Source organism: Zootoca vivipara, chromosome 17, assembly GCF_963506605.1.
Source record: "Zootoca vivipara chromosome 17, rZooViv1.1, whole genome shotgun sequence".
In the NCBI taxonomy this organism is placed as follows: domain Eukaryota; kingdom Metazoa; phylum Chordata; class Lepidosauria; order Squamata; family Lacertidae; genus Zootoca; species Zootoca vivipara.
Window position 1 is genome coordinate 36,805,741 of NC_083292.1, and position 13,742 is coordinate 36,819,482.

Here is a 13,742-nt window from a genome sequence, read left to right on the forward strand (position 1 = left end):
TCTGGGAAGTGGGCTGGCTCTGGAAGATGTTTGTTTATGCAGAGTGCCTGCCTCCATTCTACCATAACACTGGGTAGTGCACTGACAAGCTTTCAGCGTATGGCCAGTGACTCCCCTACGACTCAACTGACTGACTGCCTGCTCTCAGGTAGGCTCTGCCCCTTTTAACTATGCAAAGAGCTCCTCCTCCCCCACCACAGACAGGTTCATTAGAACTGAGGTTTGGTGAGAACCTCAAAGGGCTGTAACATAGGGAGATGGACCAAGAACTTCTGCCATTGTCTCGGGGAACGGGGTGCTGTGCACGGCCACGCAAAGGGTGCCCTCCGGTTGATGGGAGAGCAGTCATTACAGTGGGTCCCTTCCAACTACAGTTCTATGATTCTATGATTATTTTAAAGTCAGACATGAAATTAGTGCGTGTTTAGTGTAAATTATATTTCTTATGGGGAAACCTATGGCCCATGGAAATAATTGGTAGGGAGTCAAAAGTTTATCTAGAAATAAAATCCTCAGGCTATGGATTGAGGTTAGAAGCTCATCTGACGCCCATTCATTGGTTCATCTCAACATAATCCTTTTTTCAGAGCAATCCTATAAATGACCCCTTTGGACAGATGGGAGAATGACAGGGTTAACTACATGAATAACTATATTCATCTTTAATCACATACATTTAAAAATGAAGGATGTGCACACGGTCAAGCACGCACACTGGATTACGGTGCAGTAGAGGCCAACCACTGAGGATTAAGGGAGACGTCAGCATTCTTGAGCCATGCCTCATTGCTGGGGGAAGGTTCCACAGAGCCAAATAAAAAGGCCCACCCCCAGTAGTTCTTCACACAATCACTGGATCCAAAACTCCTCCTGCTGAACTAGGTAAGTCCCATTCTAGAGTTTGTTCATTGTTGTTGCTTTCTTGACCACAGGGGAGCTAAGTTCTCCCAACGACTCTAATTTTGCAAAGGCACTAGCTTGCACCATTGATTTGATGCTTGGGAACCATTCTGGGCCTCTTGCCACATTATGGGCAGACTACCCCAGGATTTAGGTAAGGTAAAAAGGTAAATAACCCTTGGATGGTTAAGTCCAGTCAAAGGCGACTATGGGGTTGTGGCGCTCATCTCGCTTTCAGGCTGAGGGAGCCGGCGTTTGTCCACAAACAGCTTTCCGGGTCATGTGGCCAGCAGGACTAAACTGCTTCCGGCTCAACAGGACACCGTAACAGAAACCAGAGCGCATGGAAATGCCATTTACTTTCCTGGCGCAACAGTGCCTACTGTATTTATCTACTTGGACTGGAATGCTTTTGAACTGCTAGGTTGGCAGGAGCTGGGACAGAGCAATGGGAGCTCATCCTGTCGTGGGGATCCGAACCACCGACCTTCTGATTGGCAAGCCCAAGAGGCTCAGTGGTTTAGACACCCACGTCCAAAGGTTTATAACAAACCAGCATTCCAGACTCTGTCTATCCTGTATTATTTCTCAAGTAAAACCTTGTAGATGTAAAGCCACAGAGACTTCAGATCTAAACTTTGGATGGTGGCAGCCAAGGGGGTTTCTAAGTGCACTAAGAGCACTGCTGAGCATAGAAACATTAAGTGCAAATCCCATTATTTTTTCCAGTCTCCACAGTGCAGGGCACTGACATGTAGATAGTTTAATGTGTCTGAGGATGATGTGGTTGGTTCAAGGGCAATGTCTTCTTCCCTTTCAGCTCTGCCTTCCTTCCCCACTGCAAATATGTCGTGCTGTGGCTGCTCTCCCTGCTGTTGCAAGCAGTCCTGCTGCTCCCCCTGCTGTTGCTGTTCCCCCTGTTGCTGCGGTCAGCCTTGCTGCAGCGGCTGCTGTGGAGGGCAATCCTCCTGCTGCTGCACCCCTTGCTGCTGCTGTTCCCCCTGCTGCGGTTCCGGGTGCTGTGGGTCTTCCTGCTGCGGTTCCAAATGCTGCTATCCCAAGCAATGCAGGTGCTGAAGGACTCCAAGGGCTGCTCTGAAGGCAAGCAAGTGTCTGTGGCTTGTGGTCCAGGGCCACCAACATTACCAACACTATCAGCATGATAGCGCTGGTTTCAGTGACCTATGGTTGACTCCTTGCTGAGCTCAATGTCTCAACTCTGTACCTCCCCCCCCCCATATGTTGTAGATTACTCTCTTCTTTCTTTACCCTTCACAACGAAATTCCCCAAGGATGCATGCCCATTAGGTATTTCTAACGGTGTCCTCATGACCACCTCAGTTAGTGGGATGCTCACTTTTCTCACTCTTCTCTTCTCCGTCCTAACTCCTCTATTGTCGTAACATGTGCTTGCCCGCATGACAGTTAATAAAATGGTAAACTATCATACAAAGTCTTACTTTAATTTGTTACATGCATACACATCTCCAAGAGGGCTGCTGCTAACCCAGGTGCAAAAAATATTGGGTATTAAGGTGGAGAAGAAAGTGGTACCTTGGTTTATGAACTTAATCTGTTCCGAAAGGCCATTCTTCAACCAAAGAGTTATTAAACCAAGGCGTGCTTTCCCATAGCAGGGGGGGGGACTCAATTTACAAATGGAACACACTCAACAGGAAGTGGAACATGTTCTGTGTGAAGGAATCAGGTTTCTTGTCCTCTCCTGCTCTTCCCCCTCCTCTTCGGATTCCTCTCTGTCTGTCAGAATGGGAACATCCCCAACATATAGTGTGTGGTGGTGCTGCCAGAGGGTCTGTGGCCCTAGGTGTGGATTTTTGAGAGGGTGTGAAGTAGGTAACCTCACACAGCCGCCCCCAGCAAAGCCTGGCTCTACTCTCTTGATGTCTGAGGAATCAATGCTCGTGGAGAGGAGAACCAGGCCAGGCTATGCTGGGGATGCTGGCTTCATGCCTACCAAGTGTTGTGTCGGATGGCTGGGCTTCCCCCGGTTAGGGCCCTTCAACTGGACATACCAATGTTTGAGATGTGTTACCTCTAGTTGGCAGGCCACAATTCCTCCATAAAAACTTTCTCTTTCCAAAAGGAATCTAACCATAACCAGCCCTCCACACAAGCCTCCACTGATGTTTTTTATCTAGTGGGAACATTTCTCAGAACCCTAAATTGCTTCTTCTTTTCTTCAGTTGAGGATAGAGATGTGTCAGGGATGTGGCTGAATCAAATGCCTGGGAAGAGTCAGAATCTGGAGATGAAGGATTGACAGTACAAAGGGAGCCAGAGTCTGACTCTGGAAGTGAAGGATTGCAGCCACAGGCAGAGCAGGAGTGGGTTAGTTTGGTCCCCTTTATCAAGAGTTCCCAGACTCGGAGAGCTCACAGGCAGAGGGAGGGGAGGAGATAGAAGACATTGAAGGTGTTGCTATGCAACCAGGAGGGAGACAGTGTATGGAGGAATTGTTGTTTGATAGTGGGGGTGGAGTTCACCCACCTTCTCCTCGAACCAGAAGAACTGAAAGGGTTAAGGTGCAATGGAAGTACAAAAGAGAAAGGACTAGACTTTGGCGTCCTACTTTTTGCTATCGTGTTTCTCCGAAAATAAGACACCGTCTTATATTTATTTTTCCTTTAAAAAAACCAAAAAAACCCACTATGGCTTATTTTCAGGGGATGTCTTATTTTTCCCCTCCTCCTGACGCAGCTGGCATTGCTCCTGCGCCTATCACTATATCTTATTTTTGGGGTATGGCTTATATTCCTTGAATGCTTAGAAATCCTGCTACGGCTTATTTTATTGCTACGGCTTATTTTAGGAGAAACCAGGTATAGGGGTGAAGACTCAGAGTGACCAACTCTTAGCTAATGGTGACAGGCCCGGAGCTGCTCTCTGGGTGTATATTGTAAATAAACATACATAAAACTGCCAAAGACTCATTAATTCTAATCGGAGCTTGCTTGCCTGCCTGAGATCATTACAAGATGGGTGTTTGTGTGCATATGTGTAGAAACCGGCCTCCTGAATATAGATAACATTTGCATTCATTGATCTGCTCACTTTTGCCCCTGGGGCTGCCCATGTGACCTCAGGAATTTTGCTCAGAAGAGAATGAACCCCCCTTGGTTGCAACCCTCTGCATTACTTCATGGAGCTACTGCAATTTCCCACATAATGAGGCGAAAAAAAGGCAAGAAGATGACATATATGCTTTGGAATTTTTATTACTTGCGGTGAATTCGGTTAGATTTTGTATCCACAGAGGAGCTATTCAAAGAGATGAAAGGAAAGAGAGGCTATTCTATGATAAAGAGAACTCATGTGGCATGCCTCCTTAAAAGACAACAAAGTAAAGAGAAGATGAGAAGAATTTAGGGTTCAACAAGGAGGCAGGTGCAAATGTAACTCTTAAACACTGATGGATTTGAGGCATCAGTCAGCGGTGATGAGGCAGCAGCTCTCAAGACTGAATTTCTTCAGCACCAGCCTCCTTGCCTAGGGTAGCAGCAAGAGGATACGCCACTGCTGGAGCCTCCTTGCCTAGGGCAGCAGCAAGACAAACCGCCACTGCTAGAGCCTCCTTGCCTAGGACAGCAGCAAGAGGATACGCCACTGCTGGAGCCTCCTTGCCTAGGACAGCAGTAAGATGAACCACCACTGCTGGAGCCTCCTTGTCTAGGGCAGCAGCAAGACGACCCGCCACTGCTAGAGCCTCCTTGCCTAGGGCAGCAGCAAGAGGATACGCCACTGCTGGAGCCTCCTTGGCTAGGACAGCAGTAAGACGAACCACCACTGCTGGAGCCTCCTTGCCTAGGGCAGCAGCAAGAGGAACCACCACTGCTGGAACCACTACTACCAGAACCGGAGCAGGGGCAGCAAGGACACCAACAGCAGCAAGGACAGCAGCAGCAGCAAGGACAATAGTGGCAGCGGCAGGGAGAGAAGCCACAACAGGAGCAGCAGCACGACATCTTAGCAACAGAGAAGGAAGGTGGAGCTGAAAGAAATCAAGGGATTCCCCATTAAGCAAACACAACGTACTCAGGAATATTAGCAACACATTAGATACAAGCTCTGCATTAGGAAGACCAATAGAGACATGATTTTCAAATATTACCCTCCCATCTCAATGATCCTAGAAGTTATTTTGTTATTACACTTTTGCTTGAGTTCTTTTTTAAAAAAAAAAATTTTTATTGATACACCAAAAAAGAAAAAGACAAGACAAAAAATACAAAAGAAACAGTGATAAAGACAATCTTAGTTACAAATCAATAAAGCAAAAAGTGGTCCTTGGAATATGGACCCGACCTCCCGTCCATTCCTTATTTTAATTATCTATTATTTGTTGCCAATACACATTTTTATCCTAAATTAACTAATTATTGATTTATCTTAGATTTCAGATCTTTCTTAAATCTACTACTAAAGTTATTCAAACGCTGTGACAGACTTTAAGCTCCTGTAGTTGTTTTTCAAATAAACTTTGAAGACTTCCCATTTTGAGATAAATTCCAGTTTTGATTTGTTCTTTATTTTTTCTGATAAACTATCTAACTTCACTTTTGCTTGGGTTCAATATTATCCTGGCTACGTTATCTCTTCCCTCCTACTTGATTGTTCTCAGGCAATCTAGAGCATTGAAAATCAGTGTAGCTTTATTTGTTCATTTTTATTCATTAAATTTGTACACCCCCTTCATCTGGAGATGACAGGGTGGTTCACAGCATAAAAATACAAAATGTGTGTGTGGGGGGGGGGGGGGAATACATAACAAAACAGAAACAATCAAATAACCCCCATACAACAAGCCCATTTAAGAGGCCATAAAATGTTTAATCAGCCAAAGGCCTGGCTACAGAGAAACATTTTCGCCTGGTGTCTTAAGTTATGTGATGAAGGGCATCAGGCAAGTGTCTCAAAGAAGAGCATTCCATGAATGGGGAGCCATCTCAGAAAAGGCCCTTTCTTGTGTTGCCATCCTCCAGATGCCTTTTGGAGGGGGAACCCAAAGAAGGGCCTCAGATCATGGTTGCAGGGTCTGAGTCGGCTCATATGGGGGACAGGTGTGTTGAGATTCCTATGCACTGGTGAGCTTGAGCCAGGCTAGTAAAGTTATTGGGTCTGTTCCCAGGAGAAAGGAAGTCCTTATCTCCCTATGCTCACGTGATGTTTTTCACTGTACTCTGTTCACTATCTCTTTCGGCTAAGCAAGATGCCAGATGCAAAGCTGTATCTCTCTTGCTATATTAAAGTAGTTAGACCAGGCATCCCCAAACTTCGGCCCTCCAGATGTTTTGGACTACAATTCCCATCATCCCTGACCACTGGCCCTGTTAGCTAGGTATCATGGGAGTTGTAGACCAAAACATCTGGAGGGCCGCAGTTTGGGGATGCCTGAGATAGACACTACTTATTGATTCCTGTGTGTTGTTCTTCAAGCTGAAGGCAATCACAATTTGCTCTAGCTTCTGTTAGCTGTGTGGGGCAGACTAACACCTGCCCCCCCCCGGCTACGGAGTGCTAACAAGATGGTCCCTGAGCTGCTGCAGTCCTGAGACATTTAAAGGTTTATACTTCAAAGCCGGCACTTTGAACTGGACCCAGAAACTAACTGGTAGTCAGTGCAGTCGGGCCAGGATTGATGTGATAGACTCAAACCACCTTGCTCCAGTGAGGAACCTGATGTAAGTCTTGGATTAGAATTGGAATCCATACAATTGTGCTTCCCTCTAGCAACATCTCCTCAAAGGGCAAAATATCAAGATACCAAAATATCACAAAGAACACCGATAATAGGAAGGCTGTGCAAAAGCAGAGTTGCAAGAAGACTACCTCAATAACTTATGTTTCCCCTCAAATAAGGACACAGCAGAAATGAGCAAAACTGGAATGGGGCTTACCTGTAGTAGAGTTTGTTGTGGTTATCGGATCTGAGTGAGTGAAGGACTCCTGGATTGCGGGTCTTTTTATAGAGATCTGTGCATCCTTTCCCAAGTGATGATGAGGTCTCTAAGTATTGTCCTCCTCAACACCATCATCCGGTGCGTAATCCTGGACTGTGTTTATACCCTTCATTTTTTAGTGTATGTGATTAAAGCTATTTTGCAGTAACTAACACTGTGATTCTCCATCCTGTCCAATGGGGCATTTATAGGGCTGCCTTAAAGAACAATTATGTTGAGATGAATGGAGTTTGCATGCATTTGTCCCCGAGATCCACAGCCTAAGGATTTTGTTTTGTTTTTTAAGATTATGATTATTATTTTTTACTACCCTCCATAGCAAAATAAAGTACTTGGGATGATGACTTCAGGCCAATCTTGTTTAAGGTTTACCTCTCCCCCCCCCCCCATAATTTGTGGAGGTAGAGCAAAAAGAGAGGGGTCTCTGAAGTTCAGTGTGAGTTCTGGTGTGAGGGAAGATTCTTTTTTTAAGTGGAGGTTGATGGCGTATGGTGACAGCGCAATTTTTCTCAGCGATTCAAGAACAGGGAACCACATGACTGTGAGACTAATTAGGTTAAGTATGTGTTCCAATTCAGCCCATGGTGTTCCCCCCCCCCAACCGCACCCACCTGCCCCACACATGACCTCAAAATCAAGAGGAAGCACAGTTGTCAAAACAAAATCAAAAGCCAGGGGTGGGGTTTACACTGGTTCCTGGGGCAGAGTTGCTTGAGATAATCTCAGTTCATCTGATTAGTGATGACAGCAAGACTGTGGTACATAAGCTGACTGATGATTCAAGCAGGGGTGCCAACTTGAATAAAATATTTTTTTGGAGGGGAGCGCTGTGGGTTAAACCACAGAGCCTAGGGCTTGCCGATCAGAAGGTCGGCGGTTCGAATCCCCGCGACGGGGTGAGCTCCCATTGCTCGGTCCCAGCTCCTGCCAACCTAGCAGTTTGAAAGCATCTCAAAGTGCAAGTAGATAAATAGGGACTGCTACAGCGGGAAGGTAAATGGCGTTTACATGCACTGCTCTGGTTCGTCAGACGTGGCTTTACCATGCTGGCCACATGACCTGGAAGCTGTACGCCGGCTCCCTTGGCCAATAACGCGAGATGAGCGCCGCAACCCCAGAGTCGGTCACGACTGGACCTAATGGTCAGGGGTCCCTTTAAGCCTTGCATGGACACCATTTGAATGGCAATGGCAAAGGCAATCAACTTCTGGGGGTGGCCCCCTCAAATGTTTTATTGGGGGGCTGAAGACCCCTGGAGTTGGCTCCTTTGGATTCAAGGGTGCTGTTCCAGGTGTGGCTGCTCTCCCTGTGGTGGCTGCTGCAAGCTGCTGCTGTCCCTCCTGCTGTGGTTCTGGTTATTGTGGCTGCTTCATATGCTGCTATCCCGAGCAATGCAAGCACTGAAGAACCCCAAGGGAAGCTCGCAGTGCAAGCAGGGAGCTGGCAGATTGACAAATTACCCCCACACCACCTCCCCCATCAGTGCTTGCTGACTTCTGACACTCATTCGCTTCCCAAGTTCAGTGCCTTAAGCATTGCACCTGCCTCCTTTAATGAACACCAAATTCTTCTCACCTTCTCCTTAGTTCCCTTTGATGTGCTTGAGGAGGAGAAATGCTTGCCATGCATCTGAAAGGCTCATCATTTTGGAAGATGCAACCCTCTCTTTCCTTTCATGTGTTTGAGTATCTCTCTTGTTTACTAAAAGTATAGATGGCAGTTTTTTAAAAAAAATCCAAGCCACAGTGCACCATCTTGTTGTATTCCTCTGCTGTAAGATGGAGGTAGGTGATATAAATCAATGAATGAATAATATTATTTTCATGCGGAAAGTAACAACTGTGGCTTCTTAAGGGCTGTCAGGCTGGAGAAGGCCACTAGCCAAATCCTTGGCTAGTAACCTTTCATTGCACATAAAATAATAAGAAAGTGTTCTTTGTCAGTGGCAGAGCATGCGATGTTCCAAGTTCATTTTCCAGAAACTCTGCTTGGATGATTCCATGATTACATGGAACACATCTTAGCAGGGAGGAGGTCCCTCCATCTGGTATCTTGGAGAGCTACTTTTGGAGAGCTGTGAGAGACTCCATGGGTTCTACCGCTTACCCAACATTCAGTTTCCTCAACTGAAGACTGTTAATTGAATTGAATTGAATGGGAGACTATGGTGTCTTTAGAACATATGGCTTTATTTACACATACATACTACCTCAGCCCCTTCATGGATCACTGCTTTGTCGTGGTGAAGGGGCTTGAATAACTCCAAGAAGCTATGAGGTATGCCGTGCAGGGCCACCCAAGATGGACAGGTCATAGCCGAGAGTTTAGACTAAATGTGATCCACCTGGAGAAGGAACTGGCAAACCACTCCAGTATTTTGCCAAGAAAATTTCAGGGACATAAAAAAGGAGAAGCTTTGAGAAGAAAGTGAAAGGTTCCAAGGCATGCTCTGGTTCATAGGGTCATGGAGAGTCGAACACGACTAAGACGACTAACCAACATCAACAACTACCTCAGCATGGGATTGAGGGGCATACAGCATTAACACTCCACAGATCTTGTCTCTCCATCACATTCCCAAGAAAATCTCATTTTGGCTCCAGCACAGAGCAAAATAAGATTCTGTGTCTCCAGCTTCCAGAATCACCTAAACCTCTCCCACACAGAGAGCACCGCTTGGCTTATTGTTCTCTATCCTAGGTTGATGTGGCATCCAGCCAGGTCAGGTGGGGAAAAGCCCAGCCATTTGTCTCTATGGCAACAGTGTTCACTCTTTAGACATGTAACTGGCAGTCCTTGACAGCTGTGGAAATTACCGTACAAAAAGACTGGTCTGAGTGGTCCAGCGGCTTCTGCTAGATGCTAAAGTTCTCAGATACAAAATCACAGGCCTCGAAGGAACAGACAGGTAGAATATAGACCATGTGTAGGCAAACTAAAGCTCGGGGGTCGGATCCGGCCCCACCGCCTTCTAAATCCAGCCCACGGGCTGTCCGGGAATCAGTGTGTTTTTACATGAGTAGAATGTGCCCTTTTATTTAAAATGCGTCTCTGGGTTATTTGTGGGGCATAGGAATTTGTTCTTCTCTTTTTCCAAAATATAGTCTGGCCCCCCACAAGGTCTGAGGGACAGTGAACCGGCCCCCTGCTGAAAAGGTTTGCTGACCCCTGATATAGACCAACCTCCTCAACATATAAAAATATTGATAAAGGCCAAAGCTGAGTTACAGAGCACATTATTTGCACCCACCGTGTTCCAGATTTATTCATGAGAAACTCTACTGAGATGTTGATGGTTGTTGAAGTCTCCGCTGACTGCTACATCTTTTTTTAATGTTTGGTGATTGTCTCTAGGAAGGCATCATTCCAATTCTTCAGTTTGGCTTGGAAAACTATAGCGTACTCTCACAGTATGGTCACTGCTTCTTCCGTCTCCCACAATTTTTACCCATATGCTTTCAATCTGCTTCCCATGCTCCAAATCATGGATCTCTTCACATATAATGCTACATATGATTGGGGGTTAGGGGAGTGGTAGTACCTCTGGTGGGGGGACATGTTTTGATCTTTCTGGGATAGTTTATCCACCTTTGGTCCCCATCCTGGACTCAGCTCCCATTTATGTCTCCTAGAAGCTGTCAGCCCCTGACAGTGGCCAGGCCGCATGAACAGTGAAGACTGGCCAGCTAAACCAGGTGAGTGTATCCAATGAGGCTCAAACCCTCAGTGAGTTAGGGATTTCCCCTGCATGCAAAAACAGGCTCTGGCACATTGAGTGGACAAAGCTAATAGTGGGCTCAATGGACAAGAAGGCACTTTCTGTATGTCCTCTAGAGGGAAGTGGTGGGCAGATGGGGTTCTCCAACCTGGGAAGGTAGCCCATCTAGGAGAAGATAAGTCACATGACCTGTGCAAGAGCACAGCCGCCCCAAATTGGAGGGGTATGTGTTATGTGTGCAAAGCATGTGCTCCGCCCCTGGGCTACAGCCCTTACTCAATATTGTATGTGCAAATGGATATGTGCAAAGAGAGAGAAATTGAAATTGAAATTCCTATCTCTTGATCAGAATCTAGTCCTCTGCACCGTAGGCTTGTTGCCATCAGTAATCTACTGATCTGAGATGACTTCAAGGCTCTCTTGCCCAGGGTCAACTGGACCCCCCCCCAAGGCTTCTGATTGTTCTTTGGCAGGTGCATTTTGACCTGACTCTGGTGTGCGACACATATGTGTGATTGGAGAGAAAGGCCCTCGAGCTGAATTGGAACCCATAGTTGATCTAATTAGGCCCACAGCCCTGTGGTTCTCCACTCTGGAATTACAGAGAAAAATATTGCTGTCACATGAGTAATCAGCTTCCCATGCATCACTTAAAAACAAAAACAAAAAACCACACACACCCCAAAAAATCCAGGAGATCACCCCAGTTATAGAGACCTCTCTTTTTGCTCCATCTCCACAAATCATAAGGAAAACACTAAAGGCTTTTACAAGATTGGCTTTAAATCATTATAAAAAGTACTTTTTATATATCTTACATAGAGCAATAAAACAAAAAAAAGGTAATCTTATAAAACAAAACCCTTAGGCTCTGTCTCTCAGGCAGAAGTGCACATGGTGTCTGTTATCATCAACATAATTGTGTGTGTGTTGTTTTAAGAAATAAAACCCTATAAATGTTTGCATTTTATCATGTACTTTGATGCTGTGAACTGCACTGGGATCTACAGATGAAGAGTGGTCTACAGGTTTAATAAATAAACAACAAAGCCCCCCCCCTTTGGACAGGATGGAGAATTACAGTGCTACTACTGCACAATAACTTTAATAACATACATTCTGAAATGAAGGATATGAACACAGTCCAGGATTACGCACCGGATGATGGTGTTGTGGAGGACAGCACATGAAGACCTTGCCGTTCTTGTGCAGTGCATCATCACTTGGGGAAGGATGCACAGATCTGTATAAAAAGACCCGCAATCCAGGAGTCCTTTGCTCACTCATTGGATCCAACATCCACAACAAACTCTGCTACTGAATAAGGTGAGCTCTGTTCCAGTGCTTGTTCATTCTGGGTCTGTCCTTGTTTGTAGGGAAGGGAAGGTCTCGAGGAGCTACTCTAAGCAACTCTGGTTTTGCATTTGCACTGCCTTTCTATCTATCTCCTCCTTGGTAAGAAATATTGATTTTATGCAGGGCATTGTAACACCCAGCCACCTGAGGAGATGTGGCTGGAGGAAAGCCTAATTGTATAGATGTACATTCTGATCTCTCTTGGATGCAAAGGATCTAATATGTCAAGTAGGTCTTTTGGACACACATCGTTTTATCCAAAATGTGCCTTTATTCACACAAATTGAGCTTGCCTTAAGGCTTGGATTCTTTCAGCTTTTAGGTCTGGGGGGAAATGCTGAATGTTGTCTTGCGAAGGCTCTGGAATAGTCCTCTCCCCCCCCCCCCCGACCAAGCATGCCATTTGATGCATTATAGGACTTTATGGACTCAGAGACAATCCTCTCAGATACGCTACGCTGAGATCTAATGAAGTGTGAAAAGAGGCTCTGATGAATTATCTTCAAGCATTGCATTACTTAATGCAATGTGTAGTTTCCGAGCACAATTCAAAGTGTTGGTGCTGACCTTTAAAGCCCTAAACGGCCTCGGTCCAGTATACCTGAAGGAGCATCTCCACCCCCATTGTTCAGCCCAGACACTGAGGCCCAGCACTGAGGGCCTTCTGGCGGTACCCTCACTATGAGAAGACAAGTTACAGGGAACCAGGCAGAGGGCCTTCTTGGTAGTGGCACCCGCCCTGTGGAACACCCTCCCACCAGAGGTCAAAGAGAAAAATAACTGCCAGACCGTTAGAAGGCATCTCAAGGCAGGCCTGTTGTAGGAAGCTTTTAATGTTTCATGGATTTCTGTATTTTAATATTTTGTTGGAAGCCGCCCAGAGTGGCTGGGGGAACCTGGCCAGATGGGCAGAGTATTATTATTATTATTATTATTATTATTATTATTATTATTATTATAGATACATCTGAGATCGGTGATAATATTGGTCTGAAGTGATATTACTGGAGCATTACGCACCCTTTAAACACTTACAGTCATGAGAGAACCAGCATGGTCTGTGGCTCTCGGCACAGTAGAGTTCACGAAAGACCTGCTGTGCTATTGCTGAAATGGCTCTGGGCAACCAGCCTGAGCAGAGATTGATGCCCGGCGCTCTGGTTTGTCACGGGCATTCAAGTAAAAGGGCAGAGGTGCATAGGGCAATATCACAGATAAGCAGAATTGCGATATGAACAATCAAAATGCACTTACAGGCTCACCGGGAATGAAAACATGTCAACGGCATGTCTCTGCTGGTCTTCCTAAAGCAGGGCATGCATCTCATGTGCTTTTTTAATACGCCTGAGGATGTTGCGGTTGGTTAATGGGAAATCCCTTGATTTCTTTCAGCTCCGCCTTCCCTCCTCATTGCGAAGATGTCGAGCTCCTCCAATTGCTGCTGCTCTCCCTGCTCCTGCAAGTGCTGCTGCTGTCCTTGCTATTGCTGCTGCCCATGCTGTTGCTGCTGCCCCTGCTGTGGTTCTGGTTCCAGCGGTTCCAGCGGCTCTTCCGGTTCCAGTGGCTCTGGTGGCGGCTCTCGTGGATCTTGCGGCTCTTGCGGTTCTTGCGGGTCTGGTGGCTCCGGTTCCAGTTGCTGCTATCCCAGGCAACGCTGGTGCTGAAGAACCTGTGAAGTGTTGAGAGCTGCTATCTCCTTGGTGCTGGCTGACGCCTTTGGTTCACCCATTTTTGTGCCTTATGTTTGCACCTGTCGCCCACTGATCAGCCCTGGCTTATTCTCACACCCT